We start from the raw sequence: 21,593 nt of genomic DNA, 5'->3' as shown, positions 1-21,593 counted from the left end.
TTACTATCATGCATTGTTCCAGTATCAATAAATGGAGCACTTGTGTCAGTACATGTCTCGGTGATGAAAGAAATCTCTGTAATATTGAATGTATTTTTAATTTTGTTATAGATAAAATATCATGAATGCAACTCCCACTGACAACAGTAGATGGTATTTAGGCAGTAGATAGTGGTAATAACATGTACAATCAAATGCCAAGCCAAATGGGATATTTCAATTTAAAAAGTACATCTACAAAGCTGCTACATATTATGCATCATAATTTTTTGTTATATAGTTATCTTTCACATACTGTGGAATCATTAAAATTCGTGAGGGCCAATTTTCGTGGATTGCTTAAATTTTACAGGTTCGTGGGGATGTAATCTCGTGTATTTTCGTATACATGCAAGAGGAAGATCACTTTATAGATCTAATTTATTAATTCGTGGGGGATGTTAATTCGTGGATGAGAGGTACCCACGAATTCCACGAAAATTGAGCCACCACGAAATTTAATGATTTCAGAATATTCAAGGAATGAATTGGCTGCTTATAATTTAATTTTTTGTAATTAGCTGTAGATAAAAACAGTCATTTGACCTTCAAAATGACATCAAATTGTACAATAATCAAACGTAATATCAGGTGGATTGATACATTTTTGACGTTAGTTTAACTGTGACGTAGGCAACATTCTTGATACGATATAAAACATTTTTTTTAGCCAATCAGAAATCGTGTTACAACCAGAATTAAATTATTACAAAATAAGTGTATTGTAGATACCTGGTTCCAAAACTGGCTCTACTTGAGGAACTTCTTCACCTTGTTCCAAAACTGGCTCAACTCGAGGAACTTGGACTGAATCTTCTCCTGTTCTCTGTGGTACATTTTCCTGGTTCTCTACACTAGATGATGTTCGGTGAATAAATGCTGGAAAACCATTGAATATATATTTCAGTAAAGATTTAGTCATTGACCATCCTAAATTGTTGACAGGTGGATTGATACATTGTTGACGTTAGTTTTACTGTGACGTAGGTAACACTCTTGATACGATATAAAACATTTTTTTAGCCAATCAGAAATCGTGTTACAACCAGAATTAAATTATTACAAAATAAGTGTATTGTAGATACCTGGTTCCAAAACTGGCTCTACTTGAGGAACTTGAACTGAATCTTCACCTGCTTCCAAAACTGGCTCTACTCGAGGAACTTCTTCACCTGCTTCCAAAACTGGGTCTACTCGAGGAACTTCTTCACCTGCTTCCAAAACTGGCTCTACTCGAGGAACTTCTTCACCTGCTTTCAAACCTGGCTCTACTCGAGGAACTTCTTCACCTGCTTCCAAAACTGGCTCTACTCGAGGAAATTCTTCAACTGCTTCCAAACCTGCTTCCAAAACTGGCTGTACTCGAGGAACTTGGACTGAATCTTCTCCTGTTCTCTGTGTTACATTTTCCTGGTTCTCTACACTAGATGATGTTCGGTGAATGAATGCTGGAAAACCATTGAATATATATTTCAGTAAATACTTTTTCATTGACCATCCAAAATTGTTCACTTTCCTATGAAAATAGGGTGTAAAAATGAATTGCATGGGGCTCTTGTTAAATCAAAGTACATATATAAGATTAAGAGATGTGCTGTATACAGTACACTGTACTTACCTTCATTTTTGAAAATGGTGCAAAGTTTTCCCTCCTCATATATCTTGATCTTGTAGAGCGGCAGAATCAGTTTCTATGCTTTGCACTCCTGGACACTTCTTCCAGTCCTCTGCCAGGAGCATTTGTAGGTCCTTGTTAGACGAGGAGCGAAAATGAACTAAGGGAGGGTATGAAGAACTATCTAGCTCGTCAGGTCCATCATGAAACATCACACTGCCGTCAATTAACGACCACATGTTTTCTCCACCATACATGAAGTCAGCAATTCTCTGGTAATGTGCTTGAAATAGAGTTGGTCTTCTGCGTATAAAATCTATATCAAATGTGTGTTCTCTGGCTTTGGTAGGAGTTTTGCCTGGTGGCTAATAATTGATTCTTGGTGTCGTACATAGTCTTTTTTTGTTCCACTCATCTGTTGGGCATTGTATCTTAACACAGCATTGTCGATTATTTTGCCGCATTGCCTGTTGGCTGTATTTAAGGAAATGCTGCAAAGATCACCAAATGTCATTTCCTCTTGCTGTGGTATGAGTAAGCGTAGACACACTAATCTGTAAGTTTCAGGTGTGTGAACGGTCAGGCTATGAAAGTGGCAGCCATAGAATTTTCTTGCAGTCATTTTCTTTGGTATGCTGATAATTGTTTTTGAAAGGATGCTGAATTTTAAGCAAAGATTGTACAGTCGAAGAATTTTCTTTTGTGTTCTCTGTTCATATGGACTATAGCAAATGGATATTATTTCTACTAATGATGTGCAAAGGTCGTAAATATCTTTACTGATTTTTTTTTCTGAGAACTTCAAATGGGCAAACATAGCAAGGTTGACCGCAAAGAGACGAGCATCTGATCCTTTAATTTGGTTTTTGTCACCTATGGTTGCAGTCAAAAACTTTTCAAAGTCCTTAAGTGTATCAGGGTTATTAATATGGTAGGGAAGCTCGGTTATCAGATTTTGCACTACATTTGTAATGTCATGGAGGGGCTCACCTGGTGGCACTTCGTAATCATGCAGAAGATCAAAGACATCTTAAGGTGAAGAAAACATGGCTGGTGGTCTCTGAATGCCTCTTAAAGTGTTACTTAGTTCCTCCTGCAGTTCAACTTTGTTCTTGTCATCTGTATCATGGCCCCTTGCAACGAGTTCTCTCATAATATCTTGCTTCTTCAAGTTGGCAAATGGTGATGGTCGCATCAGTGAAAATCCTTTCCACAGCTTCCCTTCTTTAAAGATCTTAAGTTTTTCTTGCAAGGACGGAACATCAATCTGGAAAGCATTTTCTAAGTTCATGTGGTCTTTTGATGGAATGCCACATTAACAAGCAAAATTTCCCCCTCTTTGGTGACCAGCTTCAAATTGGCGGGCCAGACCATCTCCACTAAAGAATCTCATGACATACCGGACCTCTCCACTCTGTGCCTTTAGATTCTGAAGTTCGTCAACTCGGACAGGTATGTATGACAACTGGTCTACATCACTGCTAGATGACTGGCCAAGTACGTAGAGGAAGGGCTTTTCAACCATAGCTTGAACATCTGCTGGTGGGCGTTCTGGGTACTTGTCTCTGTATTCTTCATCTGTGATGAAGGAGGCAGTATCATACAGTGTGCTGACCATGATGGAGATGTACGTGTGGTTCAGTATGTCCGAATGGTCATGCCAAATCTTGAGATGTCTTGTATGAGTTTCATTGGTCTCTGTTTCCCGTTGATAATCCTTGTGCATTTCTCTCATATGTTGAATTATTTTTGTCAGTGGGATCATTCTCCCATACACTGTGTAGTCTAATTTGGTAAGTGTTCCTGATTTGTCAATTCTGTTGATTTGCACATTTTGGGAGCTATTTTTTCTCCAATATAGAGTTCTCTGTTTTCAAGTTTACTATGGATCTCCTCCATTAATTTTCTAGCTGGTCTTGGGGTCGGAATTGATATGTTTCTGTAAATAGTTTGTCTTGATCTTTGAATTCTTAGAAGAAAATCTCTTCCACTTACTCTTTTACACTCGTTTAACTGGTCGGTATTCATTTTGCGTAGCGAATGTCATCAGAACTTGACCAGCATTTTTAGGAAATTGACCTGATTTGTTCTTAACATTTGATGGCTAAGTACCGCCAGATGACCTTTGAACCAGAGGGAAGTTTTTTCATGTAAGTAAGGAAACCCTGACGGTCAAAAGAATAGTTATTCATATTTCCTACATGGTTTTTAGCTTTTTTAACACCTTCCTTGATTTTTTTGGAGGTAAGAATAGTTCTCTCCCTTGCTGATTGTGTTTTTTCAAAAAACATACCTAATCTGTCTCTGTCAAATTGGCTGTAGGATTTACCTGATGCCAAAAAATTTTGCAATTCATTTTCATTGTTGGTAATGATTTTGTTTATTTTGTTTGTGTTTTCCCTTGTTTGCATTGTTTTCTGTTTGCGATTCTGCTCACTGGGCAGTTTTTTTGTTAAGTTGTATCGTTTTGAAACTACAGTTTTCAGATTTGTTTGAAATTTTTCGTCAAAGATAGGTTCAAAAACATTTAGTATGTTGTTTACCCCTATGTTGTTTTTGTTGTCAAGTTCATTTACAATTTCATTGGACAAATAAATCAAGTTTTTTGTAGATTCTGTTTCAGACTTGTGTAGTAAAGAATAATTCAGAAGTTTTGAATGTTCACAAGGGGGACAATCATGTATTATGTGGTCCAGTTTTTCTTTGTTAGACAATGATTCCCATTTTTGCAACGAAAAATGCTCAAGAAACTCTTTTCTATGTCCATTTTTGTTGTTGTCTCTAGTATGTAGGCATGGCTAGGTAGTTTTGCAGTCGTGGCAATTGACGTACAAACTTGTCATACGGCAAATGCATTTTTGGATATCTGTGCATGACATTGTTGAAGAAATTGTATCTAAATGATGGTGATTTATTTGAAGATTTCACATTTGAAATGGAATTTATGTCATTTTCCCTGGTTGACCACCACTTGATAGATTCAGGATCTTTACTACTTCGACCAATAATAACTTTCGCAAAATTGCAAAAATTCATTATTATTTTGATCTCTTGGTATCACTAATTATTTTGAATGTCTTTGTTAATTTTCTTTCTCACATTTTGTTGTTGTTTTTTAAATATCACATTTCAAGGTCAGGAACATGATATTGCACATCAGCCATGATTGTTGCACACTATTAATCTCAAATAAAAAAAATATGCAAGAAAAATTGGTAATTTTTTTCCCTAGATTTGAATTTTTTTTTACTGTACAGGTGAGGGGAGGATGTGCTAATAATATTAAATTAAATTTAAAAAAAAATAAAATCAAAAAAAAAAAAAAAACAAATGGTTTGCGTTTGTGGGGGTTTTGATTAAAAAAAATGAGGTCCATGACTTTTAATTTTAGGTTTTATGTTACATTTTTACAAATTTACTTTTTTTCTTAATCTTATTCACAAAGCTTTTTGTGTTGGAGATTATCTGTTCTCAAACGAGTCAATATGCTTTTTAATTGTAAAAATACATGTGGGTGATATTTTGTTTGAATAAAGAATACTTAAATTTTATAATTCTTGTTATTTGTTTCTTATGATTCATACACTTTTTAAAGCGCTAGCGCTAAGCATAGCTCAGCGCTTTATTGTCGTTAGACTTCTATTTCCGGTGCAAGGAATAACTGCCCTCTATGAGCAGAAATATACATCGTTTTAACTGGTAAGAGGTATAGGGAACCAGTTATCTGAGTGACTGAAATGGCCGAGTAGATACGATTGGTTTGCGGGGCTTACGTACATCAGCACCGGATGCTACGCAGTGATGAAAAAATATAGGGCGTATTCAGAATTTATAATTTCCCCTTTTCCATTGCTGCCAAAATCTCACTTTTTTCTAACCTAATTTACCAAGACGTAGTTCGTCTTGTCACTGACTGATGAATATTCATCTTGTGAAGAGATGTATTCTATTAGAATTGTCATTTAAATTCCATATCTGATTTCCAAATTACATAAAAATTACTTTTCCCCATTTTTCACAAATTGAAGTTTTACCACATGTATAAGTTGTAAAAAAATAACTCATTGTTCAAACAATTTTGATTAGTTAAAATATTACTTCAAAATAATTTGTACAAGGTCTAATTTGAAACATCTGCAAATAAACGTTATCTTTCCTCATTTTGAGTCATTTATTGTTAGGTGTATTTGCAAATTTCTACCACACCTTTGGTAATTTTTATATGGTTTTAAGAACTATTTTATTATTGTTGACACTAGTTATTTAGCTTTGCTGCAAAATAACCTTCAATGGCGCCAATAGCTTTATAACAAAACAAAATAGAATAGTGTTATTAAAGGTGGTATAACACACCTATTAAATGTCGGTGAAACTGGTAATAATCTAATATAATATGAAGTGAATTATGATGATGAACTGTATGTATATCAAAAAAGCAAAAAATATGCAATTGTGCAAACGTATAACAACAATATAAAGTGCAAGCATTAGACCCCAAAAAACATTCAAAACGTCGAACACAAGGTCCACATGAGAAATTAAGTATTATAAAATCAAAGGCTTTTATATACCATGTTTCAGGCAAGTATCCATATACAAGTCGTGTTCAGCTTTAATTCACATAATCTTCAGAAAGTAACATATATTTAAAGAAATCTGGCCTTCGATACTTTAAATTGATATTCATTAAACATAAACCAAAATTTCAATAAGGCTCATTTCCGCCTACGCTTGCACACAGTAAATTTTCTTAGAACCAAGCTAGGTTAGCGCTTTTCAGTACTTTCAGTACTTTGATTCATTGTTTTACTTGCTGCTCTTTAAAGGCTATGCAATAGCTCTTGAGCTGTTGGAGGCGGATCCAAGTTTATATTGAATGACATTTGTTATTACTAAGTTCTTGTAGGCCTAGATAAAAAAAAAACCCAATAAATCAATATCATATCATTTATTCATAAGTAAAAAAAAATCACAAATCCTTGAAATGCGGTAGCATTCAAGGGGAAATTCCAGTATAGCTGAGATAGGGATGATCTTGAAAGCTTGGTGGCAGCACTGTCGTGAAAGGAGGAATAATGGCTGGTTTTACATCAGCAGAGCTGGACTGCAGTCTGAAAACAAAATTTCACTTAATAAAAATATCTTAGATGTTGCATACATTGCAAACGTAAATGAAAGTGTGAAATAAACATTTTTTTTTACTATGCACTCAAATTTCGCGCTCTATAAACTTAAAAATGAATTAGAGTTATCTGTCCTTGATCGCAATCAGCCGTGCGTTTGAAATTATGCTTCTTGCGTGAAATATCAGCGTCTTTTATGAAAAATCACAAAGTTCGAAGATAATTTCTACATTTAAAACATATCGTTTGTGGAATAATTAAATGTGTGTAATTCTTTAAAGGCTATGCAAATAGCTCTTGAGCTGTTGGAGGCGGATCCAAGTTTATATTGAATGACATTTGTTATTACTAAGTTCTTGTAGGCCTAGATAAAAAAACCCCAATAAATCAATATCATATCATTTATTCATAAGTAAAAAAAAATAAGCAAGATACAGAACTATGCTCACAGAACTGAGGCCATGCTTTTGTTCATTCTGAATAGGAAATACTAAGTTTAAAAATCTTAAGTTGAATGTAATTAACTCTTGTGAACAAAAAATTGACTCAAACCAAGCAGAATTGTACGTAAGTTCGGTATCTTGCTTATAATTCTAAGATTGGCGCTGAAATTTTGATTTATCACTAGAAATGTCTCACTAAACGTTAAATACTTGTAGAGAAAAATTAAAAGGATGATATGCTGCAACAACGTTTTGGGGCCCCCTCCGTATATGATGAATCTAAACCAACTTTATTTGTTTTTCAGACACAATTAAATATAAAAACGACCTCTTTAAAACAGTTTAAAACACTACTGTTACGGGGATAAATGTATTTTTGTTATGCTTAAGAAAAAATTACAGCGGAAATAATCTTGATTTGTAGCTATTTGTTAACGTTGATTTTGAATAAAGATAAAAAAAAGAGTGGGCCTTAGTAAAGTATAGTGATATGGCTGTCAATACATTGCAGTCCGAGGCCCATTGAGAGGGGTGGGGGCTAGACCTTATCAGAAATCTTGACAAGAAAAAAAAAGATTTTGAGTATGGCTTTGTCTAACTTTGCAAAAAAAAAAAGTGTGGGGACCTCTCCCCCCCCCCCCCCCCCCCTCCCTCCACCCAGATCCGACACCTATGCATTGATTAAACATGTAATAGCTTTTTAACATATCACATGACAACATTTTCATTCGAGTATATTCATCGATCAAGTGAGTAAGGTTATAAAACAGCGCACGAGTTCACGCCTGGTAAACAAAAATCGTTTATAATGCGGAAGACCAATTAAATTTGTGAATGTTTTTAATTTGAGCGCCTTGAGGTACAATTTTCTTTTTTCACATATTGGCTAAGCATTTTTTAAATAAAATACATTAAATAGCTAGTACAATGTGGTACCTATATGCATATTCTCATATATAATTTGATCGTTTTATAAAGTGAGGGGGCAGAACTAAAATAAAAGGAATTGGAAGTTAACAGTGTACCCCTACCAAAAATTTAGTTTTATAACTTGCATAGGATCTTATTTCTGGTAAGAATAGTATTTCATAGGGGTGCAATGTCAAAGATTAAGTGTAGGAAAATATGTGTAAAATTTGGATACAGTTTATTATATGGTATTCTTTTTGTGATAGGCTTCGGCCGATCACTGTTGTGTCCATATGAGGCATCCGGCAATTGCTTGATTTCAACATTCATTTTTCACTGTCAAATGTTCAATATAGTTACCTTTTCCCTTTGCCATAGCATAGATCTTTAAAGCAGATTTTTTCTGGATTTTCATATTTTCTATCTGCTCTAAGCTACAGTCGGAACTTATGGGTTCCAACCCATTATTACCCATAATGTGGGGGATACACTCTATATTTCCTCTGAAATGGTTTTAAGGGAGTCCATCCAATTTTCGGTGGTTTCGTTGTAATTTGCTTTCATTTTTAAACAGCCAGTTAAGCCATTGTCACTTGGGAAAACTCTTTTGAGTGCTTTCTTCTTTTTGTCCATAACATGGATGATCAGTTCCTGAAATGTTGAACTATATGTAGTTTGCTTAATCTCAAAACACAAGAAATACTCATTGTCTAAAAAAAAAAGAGTTTAAAAATATATTATAAACCCATTACAAGTGGGTTACTTTCATTAATAAATCCAAATTAATATGAAGATTTAATTGAAAGATAAACATCATCTTTGGGCCAACACCATCATAATTTATTGTTTGTCGGTCCCCGCAAGCTTGTATGTAAATAAAACTATACAAATTAATTACTAATTTCACGCATCCATGAAAATGTTGTGCTGTTTTCTGTTCTATTTCCACTTTATTTTTCGCATTTTAAACAGTTTTAATTTATAAATCAGAAACAAGTAGAAGAAATATAGTATAGATATATATGTACCGCCTAAAAATTTAGGCTACAAAAAATAGTAATTTTTTTTTCATTTAAAGGGGCATGGTCATGATTTTTGAAACAGATTTTTGACTGGTTTATTGAACCTATGTAAACAAAAACAGGTACCGAGCCTCGTTTACATGACAAAGCCCTGTATCTTGTTTATAACTCTACGAATGACTCTCACATTTTATTTCATTATTAGAACTGCATTTCTAAAGCATTGTAAATAATAAAAACATAAAAATATAATTTGTTATCATGATAAAATAATGTAAATAGATTCAGTATTGAATAAAATTTCTTATTAAAGGATGATGAACAATAATTGACCTGTAAAAGATTAATTAAGTAAAGATGTTTTAATGAAGGAAAACCCTATGAGTCAGTAGAATGAAATGGTGGGTTCACTTAAATGGCCATATTTTTCTTAAATCTCAAAGGAATTGGCAATATGTGGCATACTTTTTCTAAGAATTGCATAAGCTTACTCATTCTAAGCCAAAATGTCTTTTCAGAGAATGTTAGTGTAAGTTACAGGTAGCAAGGGACAGTTTCGAATAAAGTACCTGTCAATATTTTTGTAAAATTGAGAATTGTACTTGAAGACTTATAAGTGTTGCTTAAATTCATGAAATGATTTATAATGATTATCATTAGTTATAGAGGTATGGCTCCAGTTGAAATTAGTATACAATATGTATAGGCCCCTAATGTTAACTATATATATAAGAATCAAAGTAAAATGCGAAACTTGTGGTTATGACTGCAGTTTGGGTTGACTTTGCACTTTGAAATTGCAACTTACAGACAGGAGGTAAAATAACATGAAAAGTAGGTAGATGGGAAATAGTAAACTATACACCAGTCAGTTTCTGACATATAAAGGTGCAATACACACATTGCATGGAATTAGATGGGGGAGGTCTAACAAGCTAAAAAATTATGAAAAATAGGGTAGAAATCTAAAAAAAAACCACTATGTAGAAAATTTGACCCATACTGACAAGGGATTTTCCTCAGAAATTGGTGATAGTCCTTATAAGTAAAGGAGTGAATTGAATTTTGGATTGAAACTTGTATTCTGCTATGGGATGCAATAGGTAATAGAAGATCTTGTGAATTTAAGACTGATAATACTGACAGGGGAAATTAAAGCTTTTAAAAAATTGACATGAAGATACAATACAAAACATCGACTAGTTATTGTTAATTTTGTATTAAAATTTTAAATCAAGTTTAGGGGCAATAAACACTGATAAGTGGCAGTCATTTAATGATCGAGATAAAACTTAGTCGAACAAACATCTGTCAATATTGTGGGACCAACTGGGACCGAAAAAAAAATTTATAGCCTCTACTACCCTTTATATATTTTTCATCTTTCACTGATTTTCTTATGTATGCGTGTTACCATTAACATTAAATCTTGCCAGTCTCTCACTACACTTAGTATAAATTAATAGTGTGTAAAGAAAACACCCAAGTAAACATTAGATATATAAATGCTGTATTATAAAAATTAAAAGAACATAATTGCCTAAACATACCAGATAGGATTTAAAAATCCTTTTATCAAGAAATACACTAGCTTAACGAGTGTTTTATCAAATTAATAGAAGGAAAATAAAAAGGATTACTGTTCAACATGTGCAATATGGCCAAAATTGTGTAAGAACCCCTCATCATGTATCAGGACACTGTCCTGGACTCGCTGGAGCGGCCTCCCGACCCCCACGTCTTATTTGGTGCTTATGGCCTTATATCATTATAATTCTAGCTACGCCACTGAATAAAGTGGAAATCATACATTTTAAGAATACAATGATTAACTGCAGAGAATATATAGGTGGCAGTGGATAGTTTCGAAGGAAAGACCCAGGTTTCGAAGGAAAACCCGGTCAAAATTTTGAAATAAAGGGAAAACCTGAGGTTTGGCTGGTTATTTGAGAGGTATAAATTGCTAGAATATTTAGTGCATTCATTTTGTGGACAGAGGAGCTCTTGTTAATTTCATTGAAAATGTGAAAAAGGGCAATTTTTCAGAAAATTTTGAGACCGCTCCTGGCTATTCTATATAGTGATATATGTAAGTTGTACTTGTTTTATTCTGAAATGTTTAAAAATTCTCAATAGTCGGGACCATGTGTCCCTTCAATGCAAACCAATTTTAGCAAATTTAAAAATCCACTGAAAAATTAAATCACATATATGAGCACTATCTGCCTCACATTTTCTCGACCAAATAAAAAACGATCCCCTGCCATCATAGCAACAAACACACTACGTATTATTTATTAAAAACATTTTTCTGTAACTTACTTTTTTTTTTTGAATCGTAGTTCCTGTTAGATTCTCCGGAGTAATAACTTTCTCTGAAGACTTGAAGAAGAAGAAGACAGTAAATGAACTTAATAAGCAAGTATATCGTCAAAATATACCGGCGAGGGCAAACATGCACGAACGGTGTCGTATAAAGCTCGGGACAGTTAGTTTCGTATAAAAATAAACCTCGGGAGAGTTTCGTATAAAGTACATATCGGTAGTTTCGTATTATAAAGTACATATCGGTAGCTTCGTATAAAATCCAGGGGGATTTCCCAAGAAAAAAGCATGATGGGTAGGGATTTTCCTGCTATTTTTATGCGGTTTACATGAAAATTTAATTTTTTCTCAATTCTCAATTGCATAATATATAGTTATATCTTCTGAATATTATGTAGAATTTTTTTTATAATTTATTTTGTGAGACTCTAAAATGGAGGGAGGCAACTCAAAAAATATACGGATTTCATGCATGCTTAATTTCATGAATTTAGTACAGGGTAATATAGCTCTTTTAAAAGCTGGCAAATGTACCCTAAAAATACTTCTATAAAATGATAGAGAAACCTTTAGTTGTGTCATTTTTTTGATTTTTCGTAAAAAAAAAAAAAAATGAGAGACAGTCGTTCTAAGAGGATACTGCGAAACCTTTCGTCTTTCGGAGATCTGCAACTACCCTTCAGGCCGACACCATCCGTGAAGGTTTCCAACCTGCAAGTTGCAAGGCTTCCTAGGAGTAGCGATAACAAACTTTTACTTGCACGGGTCAATAGTAACGAAACGCAAGGTGTTTTCAAGACGCAGGGCCAAATGCCCTCATAATTTTCCGAAAGAAGTACGACGTGAATGAGAGTGTTTCGATAAGTCGCAAAACAAAAATTTCACTTTGCTTACGGAAGAAAAATAATAAGAATAAAAAGAAACAAAACAATATCAATAGGCCTTTACACTGTGGTGTAAAGACCTAATAATAAAAAACATAAGAAATACAAAAGGTCTTTCACCTGAAAGGTGGAAGACCTAATAACTAGTAGACTAATTGTTTTCGAACAATTAGAGGTCTTTCCACGTGCCTTAATCAAAGTTTGATATATTAATTAACTTAAATGTGTTTCAAGCAATTGAATGAATTTTTTGTTTTACATGTTGCTCAAAATGATTTAAATATTAGGTAAGAAATGAAATGAAATCTGCATGTTGTTAATTGTGTTTAATAGGGTGAAAACACGAAGTATCTTCTATACTATAAATTAAGACATTTTGCCAATAAGCTAAAGCATGCCTGTACCAGAGTAACTGCTTACACGTTTGGTATTTCAACACAAGAAATATGATGTCCGTAAGCTATAATTGAAGTTTACCTGATAAGTAGTTATTGCAAACTTAAGTAAAAACTTACTTTCAATTTCGATAAACCAGCCCGAAATAGCAAAAATGAGAGTTAGGTGGTGGACACGCTTCGGTGGATCCAAGTCAGTGGAAATCTGAATTGAAATACATGCTTACAATTAAATGATATTGTATGATTACGCGCAGAGTGAATATCATTACTGGGAACTTACTTGCAGTATACATAGAAGTTAAGATTCGACAAATGTTGGATAAATAAAACAAGGCAATTCTTTTCTTGAATGCGCGATTTTAGTTTTGATGGATAGAACGCTTGCAAAGCACGACCTCTGGCGAGAGAATCCAATAGAACTTTCCAGAACGGAGTAACCAAAGAACGCGGTTTGGCTAATGAACGTCATGGCAAATACTCAGTATAAACAATTCATCAAGCATTACCGGCAGATACATGTACCTTAGATAGGACATCTTTGGTTAATACAAAAAAGCTACTATACAAAGTGGAACAATTTGATGCGATTTTAATTTTGATGGAAAGAACTTTCAAGAACGGGGTGCCTTGGAACGCGGGTAGACTAATTAACGTCAAGGCGGAAGATGTAGGGCGAGTTAGCCATCGGACAGATACTTTAGATCTGACAACTTTGGTTTAAAATAACGTAATAAAGTTGCGTACGCTAGCGATTTTTTAATTTCATATATTTTACAGCACGACAGGTTGGTACAGTAGTAAACATTATACATTAATTTGTAAATCATGAACAGTCTATACTGCAGTATGAATGATGTATGCATAAAACGGGGAAGTTGAATTGGGGGAGGGGGTGACCTCCTCCTCAGTTTTTTTTTATTCACAACAGGTTTATTTTTTACTGAAATTCTGTTTTGGGAGAATGGTAAAAATAATAGTAAAATTTGACTTAAAGAACAAAATTAAGAGATACGACGCACTTAATACCCACTTACGTGTTTGAAATAAAATAAAAATGTTTGTTATTTTTTGTTTCCAGTTAGCTGCGAGACTCTTAATATTCAGCCTTGCAGTTTTGTTTTTATTTCAATTTAAAAGAATAGGCTAAGAAAGCTATTAAGAAAAATTTCAGACAAAGCATGTACAATAATGAACAACCCCCCCCCCCCCCCCAAGGTTCATCATTATAAGCATTGTATCATATTTATGTGTAACGTGTTGATTCCCGCACTTGCGCGGGATATCATCTAGTTTCATAGAAATGTCTAAAAACATCCGCAATTTAAGTCGACCACCATAACTTTTGATATATACATTTCTTCCTAATATTCACTTTTTTATCCAGAATGAAATATATTTTTTTCTTTAAACTACACGAGCGCAGTTACTTACATTTTGCTATGTATTTTGTCGTTTGCAATTTACGGCATACACAAATGCAATAGTTTTGGGCCAGAACTATCTCAGTTTTTATGTGCCATAAATTGCAAGCGTTTAGCGTAGAAGGAATTATAGCCACAAGGCATGTCAACGCGGATTTTACCGAAGAGCTACAGATCGGCAGCTAATGGCGCACCTTTTATTGACCAGTCTAACAGATTGTATAGTTTCATATCTCTTGCAACTTGACAAGTTGAGAATTCAGATGTTTGGTTGAACAGTACATATATCTTTGTAAAAGTCATGCAACAATTTAAATTGGAACTGTAGACTTTCAAAAAAAATTCAACCTTTACTATATCCATGATCGTAAAAAAGGTATTATGTTACCATGTTGGTTTAACAAATATTAAACGCCATTTGTAAGCAAGTTTTCCCCGAATAGTGTACAAATAATTCCTTCATTCTTGCAAAACAATGAAAATGTTTCATGGCGAAAACGTTGCATTCTCAAATTCATCAAAATAAAATATAATTCAGGTTCTTTCATTTTTTTTTATTTTGAAATACATAAATAGTCTCTTCTCACTCATTCATTTCATACATACATTTTAAAGTACCCTGATCCTAGTATGCAAATTTATTATGAACTTATTTAACTGAAACGTAAAATGCAAGGATAAACATTAACAAAATAGGGGAAACAGTATGGAAAAACACCAAATATCTGAATAAAAAATATTGTCAAAAATGATTTTGCATGTTTTGTTTTTAAAGTAACTGAACTTAAAGTGCCGACCCCCCCCCCCCCCCACTCCTTTGGATCAAGGTACTTTAATGACTCTCACAGTTTCTCACATCTTGGCCTTCTTCACATCTCTGAAAAGAAAAAATAAGATTATTAGAAATTCATTTACAAATTGATAAAGCAGGCGAAATATCACATAGCTTTATAAAATGATTAAAGATAATAAATTTGACTTACATTTCACAAATTTCTCCATTTCTTTTCAGTCCGGTAACCTGTACCGCACTGAATTGTCTGCCTGGAAAAATCTTAGCAAGGTTGTCCTTCGATATTGTCAGCATCATATCGTTAATCTCCATGAGATTGCTGCAATGATAAATTCATAAATATCAGTTTGATAGAACATGGATGTAGACAATTGGTTTATGTTTATTGAGGTTTTTTTGCCATGTTAAATGAAATTAAATCATTTAAATGTGATATTTTTAAAAGCTCTCTTTTAAAATCATTTTAATACCTTACCTTGACAAACGTAAAAAGGTGGCATGGCAAGGAAAATTATGTTAGAAAGAAATTAAAACAATAAACATAATCAATGTAATAAACATCAGCAATAGTTTTAGAACGGAAGATGCATCTAAAAAATAAAATAAAACGAAACCTTTCTAAGAGAAAAAGAAAGTAGTACCTGGCAAAGGACACAGATTCGACCACCCCCTTAAATGTTTCCTGGAGTTCTGTGCATTCATATGGCTGCAACTGTTAATCAATATCAATCAATATTAGAGTCTGATGAGGCATCAAAATAGCATCTTAATATGAAGAAATTCGTTTACAATATTTCAATATTTTACTTAAACTAAATAGAATTCATTTAATTTTGAAGCAATACTTTGTCTCTATGTATAGATATTACAATGACTTTTTTGATAGCAAAAACTATTGTGACGAGACAGTGTATGCATTTTCCTCGAACTTTGTCAGAGGGGTGGACGAGTAGCACCTCTGCTTATTGAAGTCGTTACTGGGGACTATATTTCGGACAATATACATGTCCCCAGCAACGACTTCCAGGTCTGTCGCCTTACCCCAGAGGGTAAGGAGAGCAGACCGACCGTCCATGGACAGCTGCACCTCCCTTCTTTGCGAACCGGTGGACACCACTCCCGTCTCACCAATCTAAATTTAAAATCAATTATTAGAATAGTACTCACTTGTACATACTCAAACAGACATCGACGCTTTTTACTCGGACCGGGCCAAGCGACAGTCGTGTGCTGTTAGCCAATGACGATGCGTCAGCCATGTTGTAGGTTTTAGGATTAAAAAAATCATTTCTGATTTTTTTTCATCCTCGGTCAGTTCGAATGAGGTGTCCATTATCTATAAAATATATTTAGATCACTATTCAATATTCCTATTATTTTCATTGATATACGTCCTCTCGTCGTATGTGTGTGTGTATTTGAGCGTTTGTGTGTGTTTGCCATTATTGTGTTGTTGTATTATAACTGTTAAAATATTTTTGAAAAAAAAGGGATGCAACTCCGTAAAATAAAAATACTTACGACCGAGTCCGCCTTGAGCTCAATGCCAAATTTGGGGTGGCTAGTGGCATTCAGAATTTTGTATTTCTTTCCAGGAATTAAACTTTCAATGGTCGATTTTTTGAAGCTGGAAACATTTCGCACAGCCCCCTCCCCCTGAACAATCGCTGGTATATAATACTTGATGCTCCGGCCAGATGAGTCGAAACGGCTCTTAATTGTTCTCATCGTAAATTGATGTAACATGTACACTCTGAGATTCTGAAATTAAAGAAAAATACTATGAATAAATATCTAGAGAAACGAATGAATATATGCATCTATTGACACAATTTAAATGTAAATTGTACGTCCTGAAGCAAAAAAAGAAAAGAAAGCACAACAACAACAACAAACACGATGTAGTAAATACTGATGATACATATATTATAGAATGAGAGATAAAAAGCAGGGAATACTTAATTAAATAAATCTGCAATCTTAATATCACGCATTCGTTTGCACACTCACGCGTTTGTAAATTAACAAAACATATAATTTCGACAATGTCAAATAAAAACATCAGTATAAAAAAGGTTTCAACAAGTATTAACAACTCTTACTTTTTTGGTCGCAAGTTCCCCCATAATTCTACTTCAGGGGCCGAAATGATTTTAGCTGGTTTTTCTCGCTATATATATATGCTTTGAAAAAACTGCTGACTATGCAATTCTTAACCTTTAACTGTAAAAAGGATTGAATTTTATTGGCTATCTTGTAAAAACTGTAGTTTCTGGTTGGATACCAATCACGCAAAAAGTCAGGAGATTGGTGTGTTCGAATGGGTTCATGTAAATGACCCTCAGGCGATGCGTGCTTACGTGGAAGTGAGTCTGCAGTTCTATATCTTGAACTCTTTGTTTGCTTGCTTGAGTAAACCCGATGAATGAATTGGCAGGAAAGTCACCTGATTTCCAATAAGTGACCGCTATAGTGTGCTCTTTATTTCCACTAAGTTCTATAATAATGCAAGTAGTGAATACAAGAAACATATTTATATGCATGTAACAATGACATGCTTACATTTCATTAAGATATATTGCATGTGCACTGTTATATATTAAAAATCAAAACACAATGACCAAATTTTAAACAAGGTTAAACATAAATTCCTTCATGAATAAATATGTCACAACAATCAATTAGAGATACAGTCTCCATGGCGTATTCGGTTGTGCGTTGGCTGTCAAATATAAAGGTCGTGGGTTCGAACCACGCTTCTATACAAACATGTATATTCCTCAGAAAGGGAAAAAACATTTCTGATAATTCCCCAATGACAAATTTTCACATTGAAAGTGCTGATCAATTTATCAACCTGCACAAAAAATACAAGCAATGGGAATAAATTTCTATGTCTCAGCATATGTCTTAAATAGTGTCTAATATCTCACTGATATCTGAATTTACAAAACAAATATGTCTAAAAATGATGCTAAAATGTCAGAAGTGCAATACCTTATTGTGACATTTTGAAAATTGAACATTTTTTTTAAAGATCTGTGAATAAATAATAATAGTTTATGTTGAAAATAAAGACTTCCCAGATGATATTCAAAGTATTATGCTTTAAATGTAGACTGTAGGAACTTTTTTTGACCAAGCTGAGCTTATACCTTGTCAGGAGTTCAACAGAAACAAGAGTCCCATGGGCCACATCGCTCAAGGGGGGTTGGGGGTGTTATGATTTGAATTAAATTGAATCTACACTTACTAAGAAGTGGTTCTTGAGAAGATTTTTAAAACATGATACCAAATTTTTACAATTTCTTAAGTATCTCCTCTTGAAAGAGGGTGTGGCCCTTCACTTGAACAAAATTGAATCCCCTTTACAAAGGATGCTTTGTGGCAAGTTTGGTTGAAATTGGCCCAGTGGTTCTAAAGAAGAAGTTGAAAATGTGAAAAGTTTAAACAGACAGACACTGGACAAAATGTGATCAGAAAAGCCCACTAGAGCTTTCAGCTCAGGTGAGTTAAAAATGTAGTGTGGCCAAAAAAACATCAATTTTAAAAATCTGAAAGACATTCAAATCAAAAACAAATTTTTGAAGTGTAAACCAACTTGATTTTTTTATTTTAGAAAATAAAGACACAAAGAACATTTTTACCAAATAGATTTATCAATTAGAGGGTGTGTGTGTGTTTCAGATATATATCTGTACAGTCAATATTTTTTACTTCCCCCTATGATACCTGTTTTCTCTTCTTAGAAGAAATCATATTTTTCACAGCAAATTTCATTTTACTCCAGTGAAATTTTTTCAAGGATGGCTCTTTTTGTTGAGCATTCAAACAATCTATTTGACCTGGAGTTTTGTTTCTTCTAATGAACGAACTAAACTGCTTCTCTAACGCCCTCTTCTCCTCGGCTGTCCATACATGTCTTTCAACTACAATGATAGAACCAGCATGACATCAAAGTAAAGAAAGATAAATTAATGAAACTGTCTTCATACTTTTATGTCTTAATTTTTTAAGTCACTAGATAATTTAAATTCAAAGGCCTGATAGGCCTATCGCATTGAATGCAGGGCATATTAAGTTGCCATAACAGCTCAAATTTTTGATTGGTGGCTTCAATTTCTCTAGAAGTCGCCAAATTGGCGACTATTTTAAACTGACTTGACTATCACCGAATTCTGGAACTACAACCATTTTCACTTTTTTTTTTGGTACCTGAAGAGGTGAAAAGAAGTTAAAAAGCTGTACGTATAATGAGTTTTCTTTGTCCCCTTTATTAGTTTTTTCAGTCACACAAATGCAAATGAAATTTCACTTTGCATCAGTGCACACAGAGCTCATGTAGACCAGATAATACAATAGCTGCCCCAGGTAATTGTTGGCTCCACCAAATTGACAGTTGTGAAATGCTGCATTAGCTGAGGGTCATGAATTGAACATACTTGAATCTACACTATGTAATGACAGGTTTCACAAAAGTTTCTTTCTGGCCCAATGGTTCTTCTCTAAAAGATTTTTGAAAGATGACAGCAATTTTTTACCAATTCTTAATTATCACCCCTTGCAGGAGGGCATGGTCCTTTATTTGAACAAACTTGAATCCCTTTATCCCAGAATGATTTATGGCATTAAGTTTGGTTGAAATTGGCCCAGTGGTTCTTGCGAAGTTGAAAATGTGAAAAGTTTACAGGACAAAATGTGATCAGCTCACTTGAGCTTTTGGCTTATGTGAGCTAAAAACGTGAAGGAAAATGAAACAACTCACCAAATTTAAATTTCAACAATGAATTACTGTTCTTTGTGGTATTTTTAAATCAAGGAGTGGGTTGGTATGATTGTTAATAATGTAGAATGTAACCATGCAAGGTATGTATTTCCAAATGATTTACTGTCATATTACCTGTCTTTTTCTTCCTTTTGATATTCTCCATGTCATAGTCATGTTCTTCGTCACCCTGTTCATTCCTGCTCTGATGTATATTGTCCAGATGTAGCTACATGAATTAAGAATATGAGCTTTCAGTGTACGAAATGATTTCTCTCTCAATAGTCATTTAAAATGAAATTCAATTACAAAATTACCTGGCATTTCACAGAAATCTTCCTCCTCCTCGGCATCCAATTCCTCTTCATGAACTTCATCTTGAATTAGGAAAGATTGACAATGGGTTACTATGGATTTTTTGTTTCCTTTTGCAAAGAAATTGCATTTTTATTCAATACAAATATACAGTAATAAGCTTTCAACATGTAGATAACTATAAAAATTATTACCTGTCTGGCTAAATTCTATGTCATCAAAATCTTTGCCTTTGTATTTGGACATATTCCCAGTGTTAATAAGGTGCATTATTTTAGTGACTTTTGCAAGTTCTACAGTATTTTCTGGTAGTCGATAGAATTGGCGATGTATTCTGATATCGTGTCCCATAAATTTAGCCAATACATCCAGATTTGTTTCCGAGAGTCCTAAATTTTGAGTCATTGTTGCTAAGTGCTTTCTTAACTTTGTGGAAGTAAGAGTTTCTGGGCATTTAGCTCTACAGGCCTTTGACAATTTTCGTAGACAATCACTTCCCCTTACGGGACAGGATGACTGTGGCTTGATAAATATGAGAGGTGATTTGATTCCCAGCTCATCTCTAATTTGTAAAACTGTGGAGAGGTGTTTCTGCATTTCATCTGTCAAAATCACAGGTACCTTTCTTCCCCCTTTTTCCTTTGATTTCAATTCTTTTATGGGTTGAGCAGAGTTCTTGTTCAAAACTTGATAGGCTTTTCTTAATGTCCTCATCTAAAGAGTTGTTTCGAAGGCCGTTCTCCAGATCTTCAATTTTGATTCTTTGCGCTTCCCCACTCTTCCTCCTATTGAAAAGGATTATCTGTGCTAAAAGAATTTCAATCAGGTTGCTGTAATTAGTTGCTAAATCTTTCTTTGCATGTAAGAGGGTACAGCAACTGCTAGCCTTTTGCTTTAGATATTTGTTCAGAACAATAACATCTTCAGCTAAAGGCACAAACATGGGTTTATTGAATTTTGCTCCGTGTAGTGCACTGAGGGCATAAGAGGAAACCCTGTACTCCCATTCGTCCTTATACAACTAAAGAAAACGATCTGTTTCACTTAGTTTTTCATCATTTCCCTCAATTAGAGCTTGTGCTCGAAGGATCTGTGCACATTTGGTAAGACTGTGTCCGATCTTTAGTGACAAGGATGGTACATTAACCGTATTGTTTTCATACCCTGCAACAACCATGATTCCCTGGATAAACTTTTTCCAATTCTTTGGCTTGATTACTTCTACCAAACTTCTAATACCATATTGATCCTTCATGACTATCAGAAAGGTACCAAGTTCTCGTAGTCTCTGAGAAACATACTGAAACTGATGATCATTGCAGCCAACTTTCTCGAATAGTCTGTATCCAAAAGACAATATCAAGTCGTCAGTCTGTAAAATTGATTTTACATCATCATCCCTCATTTTGATAAGCACTTTTTCATAAAATTCTTTCTTCTCTCCCACAATCGGCAGTAAGAGTTTTCCACTTTGGACAGCATTTTTGTTGGAAACACTTGGACTTTTAAAGGGACATCTTTTTTTATGCTTCCACAAGTCC

General features: G+C 34.1%; 2 pseudogenes; both read right to left on the bottom strand.

The window, feature by feature from the left end:
* Window positions 1–14,619: 14,619 nt before the first annotated feature.
* LOC128172747 (uncharacterized) lies at window positions 14,620–16,305 on the bottom strand (annotated as a pseudogene).
* Window positions 16,306–18,315: 2,010 nt separating this feature from the next.
* LOC128172700 (uncharacterized) lies at window positions 18,316–21,233 on the bottom strand (annotated as a pseudogene).
* Window positions 21,234–21,593: the final 360 nt, after the last annotated feature.

This window comes from Crassostrea angulata, chromosome 2 (genome assembly GCF_025612915.1).
Source record: "Crassostrea angulata isolate pt1a10 chromosome 2, ASM2561291v2, whole genome shotgun sequence".
Classification (NCBI taxonomy): domain Eukaryota; kingdom Metazoa; phylum Mollusca; class Bivalvia; order Ostreida; family Ostreidae; genus Magallana; species Magallana angulata.
This window is presented reverse-complemented; position numbering and strand designations above follow the sequence as displayed.